We start from the raw sequence: 22412 nt of genomic DNA, 5'->3' as shown, positions 1-22412 counted from the left end.
GCTTTTCCGAAAGTCAGACGGCATATCGCCAGGCTCAAATATTCTACACACCAACGTGAATAGTCGTTTTGTTGCCACTTCCCCCAATGATTTTAGAAATTCTGATGGAATGTTATCTATCCCTTCTGCCTTATTTGACCGTAAGTCCTTCAGAGCTCTTTTAAATTCCGATTCTAATACTGGATCCCCTATCCCTTCTAAATCGACTCCTGTTTCTTCTTCTATCACATCAGACAAATCTTCACCCTCATAGAGGCTTTCAATGTATTCTTTCCACCTATCTGCTCTCTCCTCTACATTTAACAGTGGAATTCCCGTTGCACTCTTAATGTTACCACCGTTGCTTTTAATGTCACCAAAGGTTGTTTTGACTTTCCTGTATGCTGAGTCTGTCCTTCCGACAATCATATCTTTTTCGATGTCTTCACATTTTTCCTGCAGCCATTTCGTCTTAGCTTCTCTGCAGTTCCTATTTATTTCATTCCTCAGCGACTTGTACTTCTGTATTCCTGATTTTCCCGGAACGTGTTTGTACTTCCTCCTTTCATCAATCAACTGAAGTATTTCTTCTGTTACCCATGGTTTCTTCACAGTTATCTTCTTTGTACCTATGTTTTCCTTCCCAACTTCTGTGATGGCCCTTTTTTAGAGATGTCCATTCCTCTTCAACTGTACTGCCTACTGCGCTATTCCTTATTGCTGTACCTATAGCGTTAGAGAACTTCAAACGTATCTCGTCATTCCTTAGTGCTTCCGTATCCCACTTCTTTGCGTATTGATTCTTCCTGACTAATGTCTTGAACTTCAGCCTACTCTTCATCACTGCTACATTGTGATCTGAGTCTATATATGCTCCTGGGTACGCCTTACAATCCAGTACCTGATTTCGGAATCTCTGTCTGACCATGATGTAATCTAATTGAAATCTTCCCGTATCTCCCGGCCTTTAAGTATACCTCCTCCTCTTGTGATTCTTGAACAGGGTATTCGCTATTACTAGCTGAAACGTGTTACAGAACTTAATTAGTCTTTCTCCTCTTTCATTCCTTCTCCCAAGCCCATATTCTCCTGTAACCTTTTCTTCTACTCCTTCCCCTACAACTGCATTCCAGTCGCCCATGACTATTAGATTTTCGTCCCCCTTTACATACTGCATTACCCTTTCAATATCCTCATACACTTTCTCTATCTGTTCATCTTCAGCTTGTGACGTCGACATGTATACCTGAACTATCGTTGTCGGTGTTGGTCTGCTGTCGATTCTGATTAGAACAACCCGGTCACTGAACTGTTCACAGTAACACACCCTCTGCCCTACCTTCCTATTCATAACGAATCCTACACCTGTTATATCATTTTCTGCTGCTGTTGATATTACCCGATACTCATCTGACCAGAAATCCTTGTCTTCCTTCCACTTCACTTCACTGACCCCTACTATATGTAGATTGAGCCTTTGCATTTCCCTTTTCAGATTTTCTAGTTTCCCTACCACGTTCAAGCTTCTGACATTCCACGCCCCGACTCGTAGAACGTTATCCTTTCGTTGATGATTCAATCTTTTTCTCATGGTAACCTCCCCCTTGGCAGTCTCCTCCCGGAGATCCGAATGGGGGACTATTCCGGAATCTTTTGTCAATGGAGAGATCATCATGACTCTTCTTCAATTACAGGCCACATGTCCTGTGGATATACGTTACGTGTCTTTAATGTAGTGGTTTCCATTGCTATCTGCATTCTCATGTCGTTGATCATTGCTGATTCTTCCGCCTTTAGGGGCAATATCCCACCCCTAAGACAAGAGAGTGCCCTGATCCTCTATCCGCTCCTCCACCCTCTTTGACAAGGCCGTTGGCAGAATGAGGCTGACTTCTTATGCCCGAAGTCTTCTGTCGCCAATGCTGACTATTTATCAAAATTTAGGCAGTGGCGGGGATCGAACCCGGGACCGAAGACGTTTTGATTACGAATCAAAGACGCTATCCCTAGACCGCGGGTACCCCTAGTTAGTAGATCTAAGTCTAGGGGACTGATGACCTAAGATGTTAAGTCCCATAGTGCTTAGAGACATTAGAAATATTTGAAGTCTTTTCTGAAGGTATTTGTGAGGAGTGTAGCCTTGTACGGAAATAAAACGTGGGCGATAAAAATTTCAGATAAAAAGAAAATATAGGCTTTTAAATGCAGTGCTACAGAAGATCGCGAAAGACTAGGTTAGCAGGCAGAGTTCTTACTGAAGAGATACTGAACCTAACTGGAGAAAAGGAAATTTATGGCACAACTTGAATAGAAAAAGGCATCGGTTGATAGGATACATTCTGAGGCACGCTGAAATTTTTAATTTGGTAATAAACGGAAATGTGATTGCTAAAAATTCTAGCACTTGACCGAATCTTGACTATAGTAAGCAGATTCAAACAGATGTTTGTTGCAGTGGCTGTGCAGAGGTGAAGCCTCTTGCGCAGGATAGAGCAGCTTGAAGGACTGCACAAAACCCAGTTTTCGGACTGCAAACGACCACAACAACAACAACAACAACAAACAGACGCGAAGGATGATCTGTACTATTTACGTAGGAGATGAAATGATGCCGGGCACATCAAAACAATCATAAGACCGAATATCATATCAGAAATGTTCAAATGGCTCTGAGCACTATGGGACTCAACTGCTGAGGTCATTAGTCCCCTAGAACTTAGAACTAGTTAAACCTAACTAACCTAAGGACATCACAAACATCCATGCCCGAGGCAGGATTCGAACCTGCGACCGTAGCGGTCTTGCGGTTCCAGACTGCAGCGCCTTTAACCGCACGTCCACTTCGGCCGGCTATATCAGAAATGTCCCTATCACGATCAGTGCCAAGAATGTTATTTCTGAATGCTTAGCAGAGCCCCGCGATTGGACGAAGACGAATTAATAAGAAACAGTATAGTTGGTAACATCAAACAACAGGTTGGACTAAAGTGGCAAACAGTAAGGAGTAAAGTTGAATATTTTCCCGTGAGGGAAAGAAAAGTCTGTAGGAGTCATGTAGCTGGCAGCAGATGATGATTTTTTTTGGGCTCTCAGTCCCTCCTCGAAGAGACAGAGTACGCAGAAAATCAGTCCATTATACACTCCTGGAAATTGAAATAAGAACACCGTGAATTCATTGTCCCAGGAAGGGGAAACTTTATTGACACATTCCTGGGGTCAGATACATCACATAATCACACTTACAGAACCACAGGCACATAGACACAGGCAACAGAGCATGCACAATGTCGGCACTAGTACAGTGTATATCCACCTTTCGCAGCAATGCAGGCTGCTATTCTCCCATGGAGACGATCGTAGAGATGCTGGATGTAGTCCTGTGGAACGGCTTGCCATGCCATTTCCACCTGGCGCCTCAGTTGGACCAGCGTTCGTGCTGGACGTGCAGACCGCGTGAGACGACGCTTCATCCAGTCCCAAACATGCTCAATGGGGGACAGATCCGGAGATCTTGCTGGCCAGGGTAGTTGACTTACACCTTCTAGAGCACGTTGGGTGGCACGGGATACATGCGGACGTGCATTGTCCTGTTGGAACAGCAAGTTCCCTTGCCGGTCTAGGAATGGTAGAACGATGGGTTCGATGACGGTTTGGATGTACCGTGCACTATTCAGTGTCCCCTCGACGATCACCAGTGGTGTACGGCCAGTGTAGGAGATCGCTCCCCACACCATGATGCCGGGTGTTGGCCCTTTGTGCCTCGGTCGTATGCAGTCCTGATTGTGGCGCTCACCTGCACGGCGCCAAACACGCATACGACCATCATTGGCACCAAGGCAGAAGCGACTCTCATCGCTGAAGACGACACGTCTCCATTCGTCCCTCCATTCACGCCTGTCGCGACACCACTGGAGGCGGGCTGCACGATGTTGGGGCGTGAGCGGAAGACGGCCTAACGGTGTGCGGGACCGTAGCCCAGCTTCATGGAGACGGTTGCGAATGGTCCTCGCCGATACCCCAGGAGCAACAGTGTCCCTAATTTGCTGGGAAGTGGCGGTGCGGTCCCCTACGGCACTGCGTAGGATCCTACGGTCTTGGCGTGCATCCGTGCGTCGCTGCGGTCCGGTCCCAGGTCGACGGGCACGTGCACCTTCCACCGACCACTGGCGACAACATCGGTGTACTGTGGAGACCTCACGCCCCACGTGTTGAGCAATTCGGCGGTACGTCCACCCGGCCTCCCGCATGCCCACTATACGCCCTCGCTCAAAGTCCGTCAACTGCACGTACGGTTCACGTCCACGCTGTCGCGGCATGCTACCAGTGTTAAAGACTGCGATGGAGCTTCGTATGCCACGGCAAACTGGCTGACACTGACGGCGGCGGTGCACAAATGCTGCGCAGCTAGCGCCATTCGACGGTCAACACCGCGGTTCCTGGTGTGTCCGCTGTGCCGTGCGTGTGATCATTGCTTGTACAGCCCTCTCGCAGTGTCCGGAGCACGTATGGTGGGTCTGACACACCGGTGTCAATGTGTTCTTTTTTCCATTTCCAGGAGTGTAGAATTGGGGAGAAGAGGAGTTTGTGGCACAAATTGACAAGAAGAAGGGACCGGTTGGTTGGACATGTTCTGAGGCATCAAGGTATCACACATTTAGCACTGGAGGGCAGCATGGAGGGTAAAAATCGTAGAGGGAGACCAAGAGATGAACATACTATGCAGATTCAGAAGGATGTAGGTTGCAGTAAGTACAGGGAGATGATGAAGCTTGCACAGGATAGAGTAGCATGGAGAGCTGCATCAAACCAGTCTCGGGACTGAAGATCACAACAACAACATAGAGCTTCAGTTTTTTTTCAGTCAGGTACCACAATATACACACATCAAAAATGTTTTGCATAAACCCAGTTCCCAGATCTCCTGAAGACAGACGTTGACTTTGGATATTGTATCACAGACTCTCACAGACACAGTCCCTTTGACCAGAGATGTCACTAAACTCCCCCCCCCCCCCCTCCTCCCCCAAAGAGGTAAACAACCATGCATGAGCAGCGCCATTAGACGAAGGCGGTCCGACAGCCGATCAGCTCCAGTCATTCTACCAGGAAGGAGGTGCACGCTCGTGTTGTCTGTGGTTCAACCATGCCTAGACGGTCAATACCGCGGTTCGATCGCGTTCACCTTGTTACTTTGTGCCAGGAAGGGCTCTCAACAAGGGGAGTGTTCAGGCGTCTATGAGTGAACCAAAACGATGTCGTTCGGACATGGAGGAGGTACAGAGTGACAGGAACTGTCGATGACATGCCTCGATCAGGCCGCCCAAGTGACACTGTTGCAGTGGATGACCGCTATCTACGGATTATGGCTGGGGGGGGGGGGGTGGGGGGGGGGTGGGGGGTAGAACCCTGACAGCAATGCCGCCATGTTTAATAATGCTTTTTGCGTAGCCGCAGGACGTCGTGTTACGACTCAAACTGTGTGCAATATGCTGCATGACGCGCAACTTCACTCTCGACGTGAATGGCGAGTTCCATCTTTGTAACCACCACATCATGCAGCGACCAACTACGTGCCGATTGGACCGCCCAGGATTGGCATCACGTTCTATTCACCGATGAATGACGCATATGCCTTCAATCAAACAATCGACGGAGACGTGTGTGGAGGCAACCCGGTCAGGCTGAACACCTTAGACACTCTGTCCAGTCAGAGCAGCAACGTGGAGGTTCCCTGCTGTTTTGGGGTGGCATTAGGTGGGGCTGACGTATGCCGCTGGTGGTCATGGAAGGCGCCGTAACGGCTATACGATACGTGAATGCCATCCTCCAACCGATAGTGCAACCATATCAGAGTGTATTGTCGAGGCATACGTCTTCATGGACGACAATTCGCACCCACATGGTGCACATCTTGTGGATGACTTTCATCACGATAACGACATTGCTCGACTAGAGTGGCCAGCTTGTTTCCAGACATGAACCCTATCGGACATGCCTAGGATAGATCGAAAAGAGCTGTTTATGGACGACGTGACCCACCAACCACACTGAGGGATCTACGCCGAATCGCCGTTGTGGAGTGGTGGAGTGGGACAATCTGGACCAAAAGTGCCTTGATGAACTTGTGGATAGTGTGCCACCTCTGACGTTCTCGCTGTATGGTGGTACATCATGCAGTGTGTGGTTTTCGTGAGCAATAAAAAGGGTGGAAATGTTGTTTATGTTGATCTCTATTCCAATTTTTTGTACGATTTCCGGAACTTTCGGAACAGAGGTGATGCAAAACTTTTTTGATGTGTGTGTGGTAGTTACGGAACATTTTAAGGTAACTTGGACAAATTTCCTGGACGTTTTACAGTATTATGGAGAGATTTCAAATGGTTCAAATGGCTCTGAGAACTATGGGACTTAACATCTGAGGTCATCAGTCCCCTAGAACTTAACTACTTAAACCTGAATAACCTAAGGACATCACACACATCCATGCCCGAGGCAGGATTCGAACCTGCTACCGTAGCGGTCGCGTTGTTCCAGACTGAAGCGCCTAGAACCGCTCGCCCACTCCGGCCGGCGGAGAGATTTCAACTTAGCAGCTGTAGACTGGGAGACTCAAGTAATTAAGGTGGGTACTCTGATGGAGCAATGCCACGAGCCACGAAATTGTTTTAAATGCCTCATCCGTAAACTACCTTCAACAGCAGCAGTAGGTCGCTGGAGAAGCGAAGCGTTCCTAGTCTTTGGAAAAAAAAAAAAAAAAAAAAAAAAAAAAAAAAAAAAAAAAAAAAAAAAGAGCACAGGCCATTCCTGGTTTCAAGATGAGGCGTCGAATAGACGCACAAATGTATGGACCTACAGCGCTGACGTCAGTATGTTGTAGTATTCTGGAACACGTTTCATGGTCGCGTATTATGGCATTTCTGGAAACAGAAAGTGATGAAGGGTTTCGGTAGATTAACTATCGTCTTCGAATCACACGTAGTATTATAAACGCAACTAGCAGCGCCCAACACCGTTACATCGTCCACAACATTCTCATTTTAAAATCTGTTATGTACAACTACTGTCACATATAGCGTGGCTTGACACAACAGATTTTACCTCAAAAATTTTAAAATAAGGGTGTTCTGCATGATACAACAGTGTTGTACTCTACTACTTGCACTTATAATGCTATATGTGGCAAACCTCTGTTTTTTTTACAACGCTATAAACGGTCTATGTTTCAGTCGCTGTCATAGATAGGGTGGCTGAATACAACAAATTCCTTCTGAAAATTAAAAATAAGAATATTATGAAAGACGCGATGGTGTTGTACTCTGCCGGCTGCAAATAATACTACATGTGAACTTAAGACGGTACTAAGCTACCGAAAGTGGATGTAACTACGTAAAACTTTGTAATGTTACGTGCGAGTGAGACAATATATAGAAAATTTTAAAAAGTTTTATAGAAAGTTTTTAAAATTATTATGATTTTATATTTGATTACCTGCTTACGATCGTTTTCTCCTTTTCCACATATAATTGTTCTAGTGGATAACGTCGGAGGTTGCATGAGGCTTATTGCGAATGGTATTTTGGTATACAGAGAAGTGGTAACGCTAGAAAATTGCAGGAAAATGCAAGAAGCCTGGGAGAGGATCGGCACTTGATGCATGGATTGGCAATTGACCCTCAACATAAACAAATGTAAGATATTGCGCATACATAGTTAGGAAGATCCTTTACTGTACGATTACATGATTGCAGAAAAATCTCTGTAAGCAGCCACATTCATGCACTAATATACGAAGAAATAGCTTAAAAGGGAACGACCACATAAAACTAATCGCTGATGGGGCATTCATTGGAAGAATCCGCGGGAATTGTATTACACCCACAAAGGAGGGGGCTTAGAACACCCTCATTTGACCAGTACCTGCATATTGCTCATCGATCTGGAATATAGAGGATATAAAAAAAAGATCCAAAGAAGAGCATCACTTTTTGTTACACATTCGTTTACAAAACGTTAAAGCATCATGGAATGCAAAGTAAACATCAGTGGCAGACACTACAAGAGAGCAGTTTTCCATCATGGTGTGGTGTAATGTTAAAATTCCGAGATCATACTTTCCTAGAAGAATATATTGCTTCCTCCCATGTGTATCTCGCAAAAAGTCCGTTAAGACAAAATTAGAAATTCGCGCTCACGCAGAGGCAACCAACGATCATCCTTCCCGCTAACCATCCGCGACTGGAACAGCCAAGTGGGGAAGTGATAGTGGTGCACGAAATACCCTAAGCCACACACTGTAAAGTCCCCTGCTGAAATGTTGTGTCATGCTGCCTCTATAGCCATCCATAATTGTGAAAGTGTTACCTGTGAAGGATATTGTGCACGAACTGAAAAATGCATTATGTCCCATAAATATTCGATGACATTCATGTCAGGCCAAATCATTCTCTCGAATTGTCCATAATGTTCTTCAAACCAATGGCCCGATGACAGGATGCATTGTCATCCACAAACATTCCATCGTTGTTTGGGAACATAAAGTCCACGAACGCCTGCAAGTGGTCTCCAAGTAGCCGAACACAACTATTTCCAGTCAATGAACAGTTTACTTGGACCAGAAGTCCCAGCCCATTCCATGCAAACACATCCCACCCCATTATGGAACCACCAACATCTTGCAAAGTGCCTTGCTGACAACTTGAATCCACAGCTTCATGGGTTCTGCGCCACACTCGACCCTACCATCAGCTCTTACCAACTGAAATCCGGACTCATCTGACCAAGCTACGGTTTTTCAGTGGTCTAGGGCCCGACCGATATGGCTACGAGCCAAGTAGAGGCGCTGCAGGCGATGTCGCGCTGTTAGCAAAGCCACTCGTGTCGGTCGTCTACTGCCGTAGTCCAAAAATGGTTCAAATGGCTCTGAGCACTATGGGACTTCACTTCTGAGGTTCAAATGGCTCTGAGCACTATGGGACTTAACATTTATGGTCATCAGTCCCCTAGAACTTAGAACTACTTAAACCTAACTAACCTAAGGACATCACACACATCCATGCCCGAGGCAGGATTCGAACCTGCGACCGTAGCGGTCGCGCGGGTCTAGACAGTAGCGCCTAGAATCGCTAGGCCACTCCGGGCGGCTGCCGTAGTTCATTAACTGCAAATTTCGCCCCAATGTCCTAACGGGCTCGTCCTACGTTACACTGATTTCTGCGGTTATTTCACACAGTATTGTTTGTCTTTTAGCACTGACAACTCTACGCAAACGGCGCTGCTGTCGGTCGTTAAGTGAACAATGTCAGGACACTGAGTTGTCCGTGATGAGAGGTAATGACTCAGATTTCATCTTCTCGGCAGACTCTTGACATTGTGGATCTTGGAATACTGAATTCCCCAACGATTTCCTAAATTGAATATCCCATGCGTCTAGCGCCAACTATCATTCCGCTTTCAAAGTCTCTTAATTCCCGTCGTGCGGCGATAATCACGTCGGGAACCTTTTCACGTGAAACACCTGCGAAGAAATGTCATCTCAGCATAGCTCACTACCTGCCACACTAAATGTTAAGCGCCAGAAATCGTTCAGGCAAAATTCTCTGTATACAGAGTGGTTGATTGATCGTGACCGGGCCAAATATCTCACGAAATAAGCGTCAAACGAAAAAACTACAAAGAACGAAACTTGTGTAGCTTGAAGGGGGAAACCAGATGGCGCTATGGTTGGCCCGCTAGATGGCGCTGCCATAGGTCAAACAGATATCAACTGCGTTTTTTAAATAGGAACCCCCATTTTTTATTACATACTAGTGTAGTACGTAAACAAATATGAATGTTTTAGTTGGACCACTTTTTCGATTTGTGATATATGGCTCTGTAATAGTCACAAACATATGGCTGTAAATACCACATTAATGCAATAAATGCTCAAAATGACGTCCGTCAACCTCAGTGTATATGGCAATACGTGTAACGACATTCCTCTCAACAGCGAGTAGTTCGCCTTTCGTAATGGTCGCACATGCATTGACAATGCTCCGAGGCATGTTGTCAGGCTTTGTCGGTGGATAACGATAGCAAATATCCTTCAACTTTCCCCACAGAAAGCAATCCGGGGACGTCAGATCCGGTGAACGTGCGGGACATGGTATAATGCTTCGACGACCAATCCACCTGTCATGAAATATGCTATTCAATACCGCTTCAACAGCACGCGAGCTATGTGCCGGCCATCCATCATGTTGGAAGTACATCGCCGTTCTGTCATGCAGTGAAACATCTTGTAGTAACATCGGTAGAACATTACGTACGAAATCAGCATACATTGCACCATATAGATTGCCATCGATAAAATGGGGGCCAATTAACCTCCCTCCTATAATGCCGCACCATACATTAACCCGCTAAGGTCGCTGATGTTCCACATGTCGCAGCCATCGTGGATTTTCCGTTGCCCAAATCTGTCATTGTCCCGTAATTTCTCTTGTGCCGAGCGGCAGAGCTGTACACGACGCGCAGAGTCGTCGGCATGCAATTCCTGGTGCATAGAAATATGGTACGGGTGCAATCAATGTTGATGTAGCATTCTCATCATCGACGTTTTTGAGATTCCAGATTCTCGCGCAATTTGTCTGCTACTGATGTGCGGATTAGCCGCGACAGCAGCTAAAACACCTACTTGGGCATCATCATTTGTTGCAGGTCGTTGTTGACGTTTCACATGTGGCTGAACACTTTCTGTTTCCTTAAATAACGTAACGATCCGGCGAACGGTCAGGACACTTGGATGTCGTCGTCCAGGATACCGAGCAGCATACATAGCACACGCCCGTTGGGCATTTTGATCACAACAGCCATACATTAACACGATATCGACCTTTCCGCAATTGGTAAACGGTCCATTTTAATGCGGGTAATGTATCCCGAACCAAATACCGTCCGCACTGGCGGAATGTTACGTGGTACCACGTACTTATACGTTTGTGACTGTTACAGCGCCATCTATCGCAAAGCGAAAAAAGTGGTCCAACTAAAACAATCGTATTTCTTTACGTACCACACGAATATGTAATAAAAAATGGGGGTTCCTGTTTTAAAAAACGCAGTTTCTACCCGTTTGACCTATGGCAGCGCCATCTAGCGGGCCAACCATAGCGCCATCTGGTTTCCCTCTTCAAGCTAGGCGAGTTTCGTTCTTTGCAGTTTTTTCGTTTGATGCTTATTTCGTGAGATATTTGCCCGGTCACTATCAATGGACCACTCTGTATGTAGGTTTGTGAACGCACGCTACACACCTGTCTTCCATTATCGGTGTTGACTGCGTACGTTCGGATAAAACAAAAAATTAAATACTTCCGTCCACAGAAAAATTAAAATCAGCAGTTTAACATTTAATATTGGCGAGAGCCGTCTGTAATCCTTCAGATTTTCCTGGCAACGTTTGTGCGGATAAAATTGGTACATGGGCCGCTCCATTCAAACAGCGACATCATTTGCGAGAATAAGAATTAAAAAAATAGCTAATAATCCGCTTACCATACAATGCGAAAATCTGGAATTATCAGGGTTTAGACGGAACGCTCGTCCAGCGTACATGGAAATTATTTCGGGCATTAAGAGTCACTTTTAGATTTACATTATTCAATGAAGTGTCTTTAAAATCAGTGCACGGACTTCGGACCGATAAGACAGGAGACAGTTGCTCCGTTTAATACATGCTGCAGCTGTCAAAAGTTGTTTCTATAAAGCACAGTCCCTGTCAGTTTGTTCCGACGTCAGCGGATTCGGACATAAGCGGACGCATAAATAATTATTTCAAAAGATGTTCACACTCGAAATAAAGATGGGATCCGGAGATAGAAAAATACCGTTCTGTTTTGTGGCCTAATTTGACGTTATAGTTTTTTTTGTCCTTCTACCTCTTTCTTTATGTGTTATTTAATTTTTTTCGGTGTCGTATTGGAAAAGTGAATACACCAATACTTCTCCAGAAGAAACTGGTCTTTTGTTTCATAAAAGTAATAGCATAAATATCTGTAAAATCTACGTTGGAAACAATGAAACACTCATTTATTGTTATAGAAACGACAACAATCATTCACACGATAAATAAAGAGAAGAAAAGCACTGACGTGGGACAATGTAACGTTCAAAAGCAAATGGATGTGCTCTTGCGTGCAGTAGTAGATCAAATCTGAGTCAGCTACTGCAGTCCAGAGTGTTCTTTGTCTGATTTCTGATATAGTTTGATCGGAAACAATTGGTTAGCAGTCTAATGCCAGCTGATGTTAAGAGAAGCTGCTGGAAGAATGCATCAGGACATAACGTACACTGAATATGAAACACCCCATCCCCCTCAGATAAAGAATAAAACGTGACGTGCTTCAAAACATTACACAAAATTTCCAACAAAAATGGGTTGTATAAAATATTTATTTTATTTTCATAGTAAAAGTACTTAGGGAATAATATATACAAAATTTGGGATCAATACCTTCAACTATGTTCCTGTGGTTAACTGAAATCCGTGACAAAAATTTTCACAATATGCTACGACTATCTTAGGACCCGCTGCTTCGCTTGCGTTCACTTTATGGTCTGCACAAATTTTTTTGTTTTTATTTGATAGAATTTTTATGCTGTTCACAAACTGCAACATCTTCTACACTTTTCACGTTGATTAAGGCCATAGAAACGTGCACATTCCCGAATGTATTTCTGAACAAGCAGCGATTCTGGCTGCTGGAGCCCAAGGCTTTTGTTAGCCATGTCTTTTGCGTTCTTGTGGAGATATTCCCATAGCAGCCTTTATCCTGTAACATATATTTCTGTATATCTAACCGAGAAGTGAAATAACCATTTTCATAGACTTAGCTTTAAAAAATTCTTGTTGTTGTTTGTTGTTGTGGTCTTCACTCCAGAGATTGCTTTAATGCTGCTCTCCATGCTACGCTATCCTGTGCAAACCCGATTAGCTAACGCAACCTCCATCCTTCTGAATCTACATCTACATCTACATGGTTACTCTGCAATTCACACTTAAGTGCCTGGCAGAGGGTTCATCGAACCATTTTCATACTACATCTCTACCATTCAACTCTCGAATAACGCGTGCGAAGAAGGAACACCTAAATCTTTCCGTTCGAGCTCTGATTTCTCTTATTTTGTTATGATGATCATTTCTCCCTACGTAGGTGGATGTCAACAAAATATTTTCGCATTCGGAAGAGAAAGTTGGTGATTGAAATTTCGTAAACAGATCTCGCCGAAAAGAAAACCTCTATTGTTTCAGTGATTGCCACCCCAACTCACCGTATCATATCAGTGACACTCTCACCCCTATTGCTCGATAACACGAAACGAGCTGCCCTTCGTTGCACTTTTTCGATGTCTTCCGTCAATCCTGTCTGGTATGGATCCCATACCGCGCAGCAATATTCCAGCAGAGGACGGACAAGTGTGAAGTAGGCTGTCTCTTTAGTGGGTTTGTTGCATCTTCTGAGTGTTCTGCCAACAAAGCGCGGTCTTTGTTTCGCCTTCCCCAGAATATTATCTATGTGGTCTTTCCAATTTAAGTTGCTCGTAATTGTAATTCCTAGGTATTTAGTCGAATTGACAGCCCTTAGATTTGTGCAGTTTATCGTATACCCAAAATTTATCGCCGGCCGGAGTGGCCGAGCGGTTCTAGGCGCTACAGTCTGGAACCGCGCGACCGCTACGGTCGCAGGTTCGAATCCTGCCTCGGGCATGGATGTGTGTGATGTCCTTAGGTTAGTTAGGTTTAAGTAGTTCTAAGTTCTAGGGGACTGATAACCACAGCAGTTAAGTCCCATAGTGCTCAGAGCCATTTGAACCAACCAAAATTTATCGGATTTCTTTTAGTACCAATGTGGATGACCTCGCACTTTTCTTTGTTTAGTGCTAAATGCCACTTTTCGCACCATACAGAAATTCCCTCTAGATCGTTTGGAATTGATCGTCTGATGATTTTACTAGACGGTAAATTACAGCGTCATCTGCAAACAATCTAAGGGGACTGCTCAGATTATCGCCTAGATCATTCATATAATTCAATAACAGCAGAGGGCCTATGACACTACCTTGCGGAACGCCAGATTTTCTGCTTAGTGTATTCATCTTTTGGTCTCCCTCTAGGATTTTTTTCCTCCACGCTTCCCTCTAATTCTAAATTGGTGATCCGTTGATGCCTCACAACGTGTCCTACCAACCGATCCCTTCTTCTAGTCAAGTTGTGCCACAAATTCCTCTTCTCAATATTTGTGTTCGGTACGTCCTAATTAGTTACGTGATTTACCGATCTAATCTTCATCATTCTTCTGTAGCACCACGTTTCGAATTCTATTCTCTTCTTGTTTATATTTCTAACCCAGAAGCCAAATTCTAATTTTCATAGATTTAGCTAACCCAGCTTTAAAAATCACTCCTATAGTGGTTGATTTTCAAAAAACACTGAAACACGCATTTTTAATTTGTAACTTAGCAGTCAAATGCCAAATTTCATAGACGAATAGTAACTTTAAAGATACATTAGTAGTTCTATAATCACGATTTTTTTTAAAAAAAGATTTCACCCACTATTTAATCCCATTTATGACTGAATTTCCAAAAGTGGTGAAACATGTATTTTTTTCTGACTTATACCAAACACCAATTTTTGCGGTTCTGTCTTCGAAATTGCCTTAATAGCGACATATTTTCTAAAAGTCCTTCATCTGCTACTTCACCCCCTTCAGAGTGGAATTTCGAGAAGTCCCTTCCCAACCCTTTCAGATCCTCAGACTACGTTTGTGTACATTAACTTCTACTCTGTCTTACAAGGGAATCCTCCATACTGTAAATCACGGATTTTGATGCGCTTCATATATGTTGTATAGTACATAACTGTCCGGTTTTTTTAGCGATATGCCTTGGTTTTAGAGCAAATCGATTTTGAAGTTCATTGCGGGATTTGTATATCTGTAACATTACGTACATTCCGAGCAAGTCCGCGTAGCGTAGTGGTAAAGGTTCGCGGCTACCGCACTGAAGGTACCGCGTTCGAATCCGGTCAGGTATTTATTTTTTTTCAAAATCGACCGAATTTTTGAATTTTATTTCAAAGAATATCAACAAACAGTGTAAAGTTTGCGAAATTATAATGATATATTCAGTTATCAATTTCTTCAAATATTCATTCCATTTGTGGTTCGCAGTTGGCCGGCCGCTGTGGCCGAGCGGTTCGAGGCGCTTCAGTCCGCAACCTCGCTGCTGCTACAGTTGCAAGTTAGAATCCTGCCAAGGGGAAGGATGTGTGTGATGTCCTTAGGTTAGTTAAGTGTAAGTAGTTCTATATCTAGGCGACTGATGACCTCAGACGTTAAGTCCCATAGTACTTAGAGCCATTTTTGTGGTTCGCAGTTGGATTTCCAAATATTCGTTCAACGGTCGCTTCTTGTATTACCTGAAATCGATCTCCGCCCATTATCGTCCCCTCTCCCATGAATACCGTTAACCCTAACGGGAATCCTTGCTCCTAGTTGCGGCCAGTGAGGATGCGATTTGCATTCCTTTATGTTCGCATCTAACTAAAGCGTAAGTTGCTCGCAAAATGCCTCTAGTGCCGTGTGTTAGAAAAACTCTGTGAAATGGAAGAACCAAGTGTTTCTGCAGTAGTGCAGCCAGAAGCAGATCCACAAGTAGAGGAGTTGAACGAAGAATCAATAGGCGAAATCACAAATGCCATTAAATACGCCGAAAATCTAATCCGCGAGCAGGATTCGAACATGGTACCTCCAGCGCGGTAGCCGTGAACCTTTACCGCTGCGCTACCCTGACTTGCCCGGAATATACGTAATGTTACGGTTATACAAAGTGCGCACTGAACTTCAAAATCGATTTTCTCAGAAACCAAGGCCCGTCGTTAAAAAACCGGATAGCCAGGTACTCAGGGTAAGTGCCTCTACAACATATTTGAAGCGCATCAAAATCGGTGATTTGCAGTTTGGAGGGTCCCCTTGTTAGCTGCAACAGAAGTTTCTTTTCCCCAATGGAAACCTAAGCTTCATATTTATAAATGTTCAATATTTTTATCATGTGTAAGTGCGACCAACTGTTGGGCGAAACTATCAAATAACAGCAAGTCAGTGTGGCTGTGCGCATCAGCTCCAGACCACCTCAATACACAGATGTGTTTGGTTCGCTATATTCCATTGTATAATTGAATATTGTTAGTGTTATTTTGCATTGTAGTTATTAATTATCACTTTACTATTTATTACAATAGACAATACTTGGATAATAGCTATTTTACTCCAGAAAATGAAGCCAAGGGCACAAAATATGTTTTGAAAACGGGTATACAAACTATGTGATCAAAAGAATCCGGACACCCAACAAAACATTTTTTTTTTTTTGTCTTCAGTCTACTGACTGGTTTGATGCGGCCCGCCACGAATTCCTTTTTCTGTGCTAACCTCTTCATCTCAGAGTAGCACTTGCAACCTACGTCCTGAATTATTTGCTTGACGTATTCCAATCTCTGTCTTCCTCTACAGTTTTTGCCCTCTACAGCTCCCTCTAGTACCATGGAAGTCATTCCCTCATCTCTTAACAGATGTCCTATCATCCTGTCCCTCGTCCTTTTCAGTGTTTTCCACATATTCCTTTCCTCTCCGATTTTGCGTAGAACCTCCTCATTCCTTACCTTATCAGTCCACCTAATTTTCAACATTCGTCTATAGCACCACATCTCAAATGCTTCGATTCTCTTCTGTTCCGGTTTTCCAACAGTCCATGTTTCACTACCATACAATGCTGTACTCCAGACGTACATCCTCAGAAATTTCTTCCTCAAATTAAGGCCGGTATTTGATATTAGTAGACTGCTCTTGGCCAGAAATCCCTTTTTTGCTATAGCGAGTCTGCTTTTGATGTCCTCCTTGCTCCGTCCGTGATTGGTTATTTTACTTCCTAGGTAGCAGAATTCCTTAACTTCATTGACTTCGTGACCATCAATCCTGATGTTAAGGTTCTCGCTGTTCTCATTTCTACTACTTCTCATTACCTTCGTCTTTCTCCGATTTACTCTCAAACGATACTGTGTACTCATTAGACTGTTCATTCCGTTCAGCAGATCATTTAATTCTTCTTCACTTTCAGTCAGGATAGCAATGTCATCAGCGAATCGTATCATTGATATCCTTTCACCTTGTATTTTAATTCCACTCCTGAACCTTTCTTTTATTTCCATCATTGCTTCTTCGATGTACAGATTGAAGAGTAGGGGCGAAAGGCTACAGCCTTGTCTTACACCCTTCTTAATACGAACACTTCGTTCTTGATCGTCCACACTTATTATTCCCTCTCGGTTGTTGTACATATTGTATATGACCCGTCTCTCGCTATAGCTTACCCCTACTTTTTTCAGAATCTCGAACAGCTTGCACCATTTTACATTGTCGAACGCTTTTTCCAGGTCGACAAATCCTGTGAAAGTGTCTTGATTTTTCTTTAGCCTTGCTTCCATTATGAGCCGTAATGTCAGAATTGCCTCTCTCGTCCCTTTACTTTTCCTAAAGCCAAACTGATCGTCACCTAGCGCGTTCTCAATTTTCTTTTCCATTCTTCTGTATATTATTCTTGTAAGCAGCTTCGATGCATGAGCTGTTAAGCTGACTGTGCGATAATTCTCGCACTTGTCAGCTCTTTCCGTCTTCGGAATTGTGTGGATGATGTTTTTCCGAAAGTCAGATGGTATATCGCCAGACTCATATATTCTACACACCAACGTGAATAGTCGTTTTGTTGCCACTTCCCCCAATGATTTTAGAAATTCTGATGGAATGTTATCTATCCCTTCTGCCTTATTTGACCGTAAGTCCTCCAAAGCTCTTTTAAATTCCGATTCTAATACTGGATCCCCTATCTCTTCTAAATCGACTCCTCTTTCTTCTTCTATCACATTAGACAAATCTTCACCCTCATAGAGGCTTTCAATGTATTCTTTCCACCTATCTGCTCTCTCCTCTACATTTAACAGTGGAATTCCCGTTGCACTACCACCGTTACTTTTAATGTCACCAAAGGTTATTTTGACTTTCCTGTATGCTGAGTCTGTCCTTCCGACATTCATATCTTTTCGATGTCTTCACATTTTTCCTGCAGCCATTTCGTCTTAGCTTCCCTGCACTTCCTATTTATTTCATTCCTCAGCGACTTGTATTTCTGTATTCCTGATTTTCCCGGAACATGTTTGTATTCCTCCTTTCATCAATCAGCTGAAGTATTTCCTCTGTTACCCATGGTTTCTTCACAGCTATCTTCTTTGTACCTATGTTTTCCTTCCCAGCTTCTGTGATGGCCCTTTTTAGAGATGTCCATTCCTCTTCAACTGTACTGCCTACTGCGCTATTCCTTATTGCTGTATCTATAGCGTTAGAGAACTTCAAACGTATCTCGTCATTCCTTAGTACTTCCGTATCCCACTTCTTTGCGTATTGATTCTTCCTGACTAATGTCTTAAACTTCAGCCTACTCTTCATCACTGCTATATTGTGATCTGACTCTATATCTGCTCCTGGGTACGCCTTACAATCCAGTATCTGATTTCGGAATCTCTGTCTGACCATGATGTAATCTAATTGAAATCTTCCCGTATCTCCCGGCCTTTTCCAATTATACCTCCTCCTCTTGTGATTCTTGAACAGGGTATTCGCTATTACTAGCTGAAACTTGTTACAGAACTTAATTAGTCTTTCTCCTCTTTCATTCCTTGTCCCAAGCCCATATTCCCCTGTAACCTTTTCTTCTACTCCTTCCCCTACAACTGCATTCCAGTCGCCCATGACTATTAGATTTTCGTCCCCCTTTACATACTGCATTACCCTTTCAATATCCTCATACACTTTCTCTATCTGTTCATCTTCAGCTTGCGACGTCGGCATGTATACCTGAACTATCGTTGTCGGTGTTGGTCTGCTGTCGATTCTGATTAGAACAACCCGGTCACTGAACTGTTCACAGAAACACACCCTCTGCCCTACCTTCCTATTCATAACGAATCCTACATCTGTTATACCATTTTCTGCTGCTGTTGATATTACCCGATACTCATCTGACCAGAAATCCTTGTCTTCCTTCCACTTCACTTCACTGACCCCTACTATATGTAGATTCAGCCTTTGCATTTCCTTTTTCAGATTATCTAGTTTCCCACAAAACATACGTTTTTCATATTAGGTGCCTTGTGCTGTCACGTACTATCAGGTGCTCCTTATCAGCGACCTCAGTAGTCATTAGAATTCGTGAGAGAGCAGAATGGGACGCTCCACGGAACTCACGGACTTCGAACGTGGTCAGATGATTGAGTGTCACTTGCGTCATAGTCTGTACGAGAGATTTCTACACTCCTAAACACCCCTAGGTCCACTGTTTCCGATGTGATACTGAAGTGGAAACGTGAAGGGACACGAACAGCACAAAATCGCACAGGCCGACCTCGTCTGTTGACTGACAAGAGACCGCCGACAGTTGAAGAGGGTCCTAATGTGTAATAGGCAGACCAACACACAGGAATTCCAAACTGCATCAGGATCCACTGCAAGTACCATGACAGTTAGGCGGGAGGTAAGAAATCTTGAACTTCATGGTCGAGCGGCTGCTCATACGCCACACATCACGCCGGTAAATCCCAAACAACGCCTCGCTTGGTGTGAGGAGCGAAAACATTGGACGATTGAACAGCGGAAAAACGTTGTGTGGAGTGACGAATCACGCTACACATGTGGCGATTGAATGTCAGGGTGTGCGTATGGCGAATGTCCGATGAATGTCATATGTTAGCGTCTGTAGTGCCAACAGTAAAATTCGAAGGCGATGGTGTTATGGCGCGGTCGTGTTTTTCATTGAGTGTGCTTGCACCTATTGTTTCGCGTGGCACTATCACAGCACAGACCTTCATTGACGTTTTAAGCACCTTCTTGCTTCCCAATGTTGAAGAACATTTTGGGGATCGCAATTCCATCTTTCGAGTACTTGTTCATAATGCACGACCTGTGGCGGAGTGGATACACGACAATAAAATCCCTGTAATGGCCTGCACAGAGTCCTGACCTGAATCCTATAGAACACCTTTTGGATGTTTTGGAACGCTGACTTCGTTCCAGGCCTCACCGACCGACATCGATAGCTCTCCTAAGTGCAGCACTCCGTGAAGAATGGGCTGTCATTCTCCAAGCAACCTTCCAGCACCTGATCGAACGTATGCCTGGAGAGTGGAAGCTGTCATCAAGGCTAAGGGTGGGGCAGCACCATATTGAATTCCAGCGTTACCGATAGAGGGTGCCACGAACTTGTAAGTCATTTTCAGCCAGGTGTCCGAATACTTTTAATCACATAGTGTATTTTTGAATGAGTCCTACATATAAAATCATTGAAAATGACCTAAGAGTAGTACCAGATAAAGAAAAAATTTCCTTCCTCCAGAAAGAATTCCAGTCTTAAAGGGTTAAAAGATACCTTCAGTACAACTTCTACACCCTCTCCACATTTCAAGTTCCTATCCTTTGCGGTTTCGGCTGGGCGCTAATAAGTCAGTGAATCTTCTGGCCCTATGTTACCCCCTTAGGTGTTGAATTTCCAAAAACAGTGAAACACGTATTCCTTTCATTTCTAACCGAGAAGGCAAATAGCAATGTGCAAAGTTTAGCTTTAAAAACGCTTTCACAATTAAATATTTCCACAAAACATTTCACCTTCCTTTTCACCCCATTTAGTGGTTAAATTTCCAAAAACAGTGACACAATAATTTTTTATTTCTAACCGAGAAGCCAAATGCAAGTTTACTTAGGTTTACCTTTGAATAAGCGTTCATACTGGAATATTTTATAAAATATTTCACCTTCTATTGTATCCGTTTAGGGAATAAATTTCTGTAACCAATGAAACACATTTAAAAAAAAAAAAATTTGTAGCCGAGAAGTCAAATACGAAATTTCATATATAGCTTTAAAAATACTTAAGCAGTTCATTAATAGAGATTTTTTTAAAAAAGCAACTTTCACAGCCATCGGGGCTAGATTTACAAAAATGCTGAATCACATATTTCTTTATTTCTGACCGGGGAAGCAAATACCAATTTTCGTAGGTTTGGCTTCAAAACTGCCTTAATAGCGACTTATTTTCGAAAAACATTTCGTCTCGTATTTCGGAAAAATCCCTTCTCAAACGACGCCTACAATATAAAATCAACAACCTCCCCAAATTTCAAGTTTCTATCCTGATTACTCACCTAGTGAGTTTGTTAGTTGGGACACTGCCTTTTCTACGTATAAATATAGAAGCTTGAAAAATGGCTCAGACATGTAATAGCTGTTATTGCAGCTTAAAAAGTTTTCTCCAGCTGTCGCATTTAGTAGCATTTTTAACGAAATAACATTCTATGAGGGATCCCCAGAAAGTAAGACACCGCATTTTCTTTCTTCAACAGTTCTTTATTGAACATAATGAGAATCACACGCACGAAAGAATGGTGTTTTATCTACGCATCCTATTTTTCCACGTAATCTCCATCCCGTTCTATGGCCTTCGTCCAGCGCGAAACAAGAGGGTGTATGTGCTGTCGGTACCAATCCTTGTCCTGGTGGCGCAGCCAGTGCTTCACTGTGTGAACCACCTCCTCATCGTCTTCAAAATGTCTTCCACGAATGCCATCCTTTAATGGCCAAAACAAGTAGAAGTTCGAGGAGGTTAGGTCAGGGTTGTCAGGTGTGACAGCCGTGGATGGTGTCCACGACATTTGCAAATCGTGGAGCTTCGCCGAACCGTCTTCTGATGACCTCACCCTCCGAGTCCAACGACTAACTGTACTTCTAGCGACAGCAGATACTCCATAGAGTCTGCACAAGCGTTTGTGAATATTCTGCACAGTTTCTTTCTCTGCAGAGAGAAATTCAATGACAGCACGTTGCTTGTACCGTACTTCACCTACAGACACCGTTTTGAAACTGACTTGCAGCTACGCTGTCTGTCGGAAGTGACGGAAACTTGGTACGTTCACCCGGCAGACTTCAAGTAATATATACGTAACGTTTCGCATTCGTAGCGTTGTTTTTGGCTGAGAAAGAAATGTGGTGCATTACTTTCTGGGCTACTCTTCTAATAGCACAGTGGATACATATGGTTTAATAAGAAATTTTGTAACATGTTTAAAGATTATAGCTAAAAAATTTTTACAAGAAATGTAATTGGAGCAGATCAGACAAGTTTGATTCCTGACGTATTATAAAAATTAGATTTTGGACTATAATAGATACCTTCCATATACATATATCTTTCAGTTCTGCACCGCGATTGCGCAGCCTAGAAAGAACTGTGACGTATTTAACATTCGTTTAGAAAGTTATTCAGCTTACGAAGAAAAATTTCGGTGTCGTAGAACT

Source organism: Schistocerca serialis, chromosome 7 (genome assembly GCF_023864345.2).
Source record: "Schistocerca serialis cubense isolate TAMUIC-IGC-003099 chromosome 7, iqSchSeri2.2, whole genome shotgun sequence".
Classification (NCBI taxonomy): Eukaryota; Metazoa; Arthropoda; class Insecta; order Orthoptera; family Acrididae; genus Schistocerca; species Schistocerca serialis.
Note: the sequence above shows the minus strand (reverse complement) of the source record.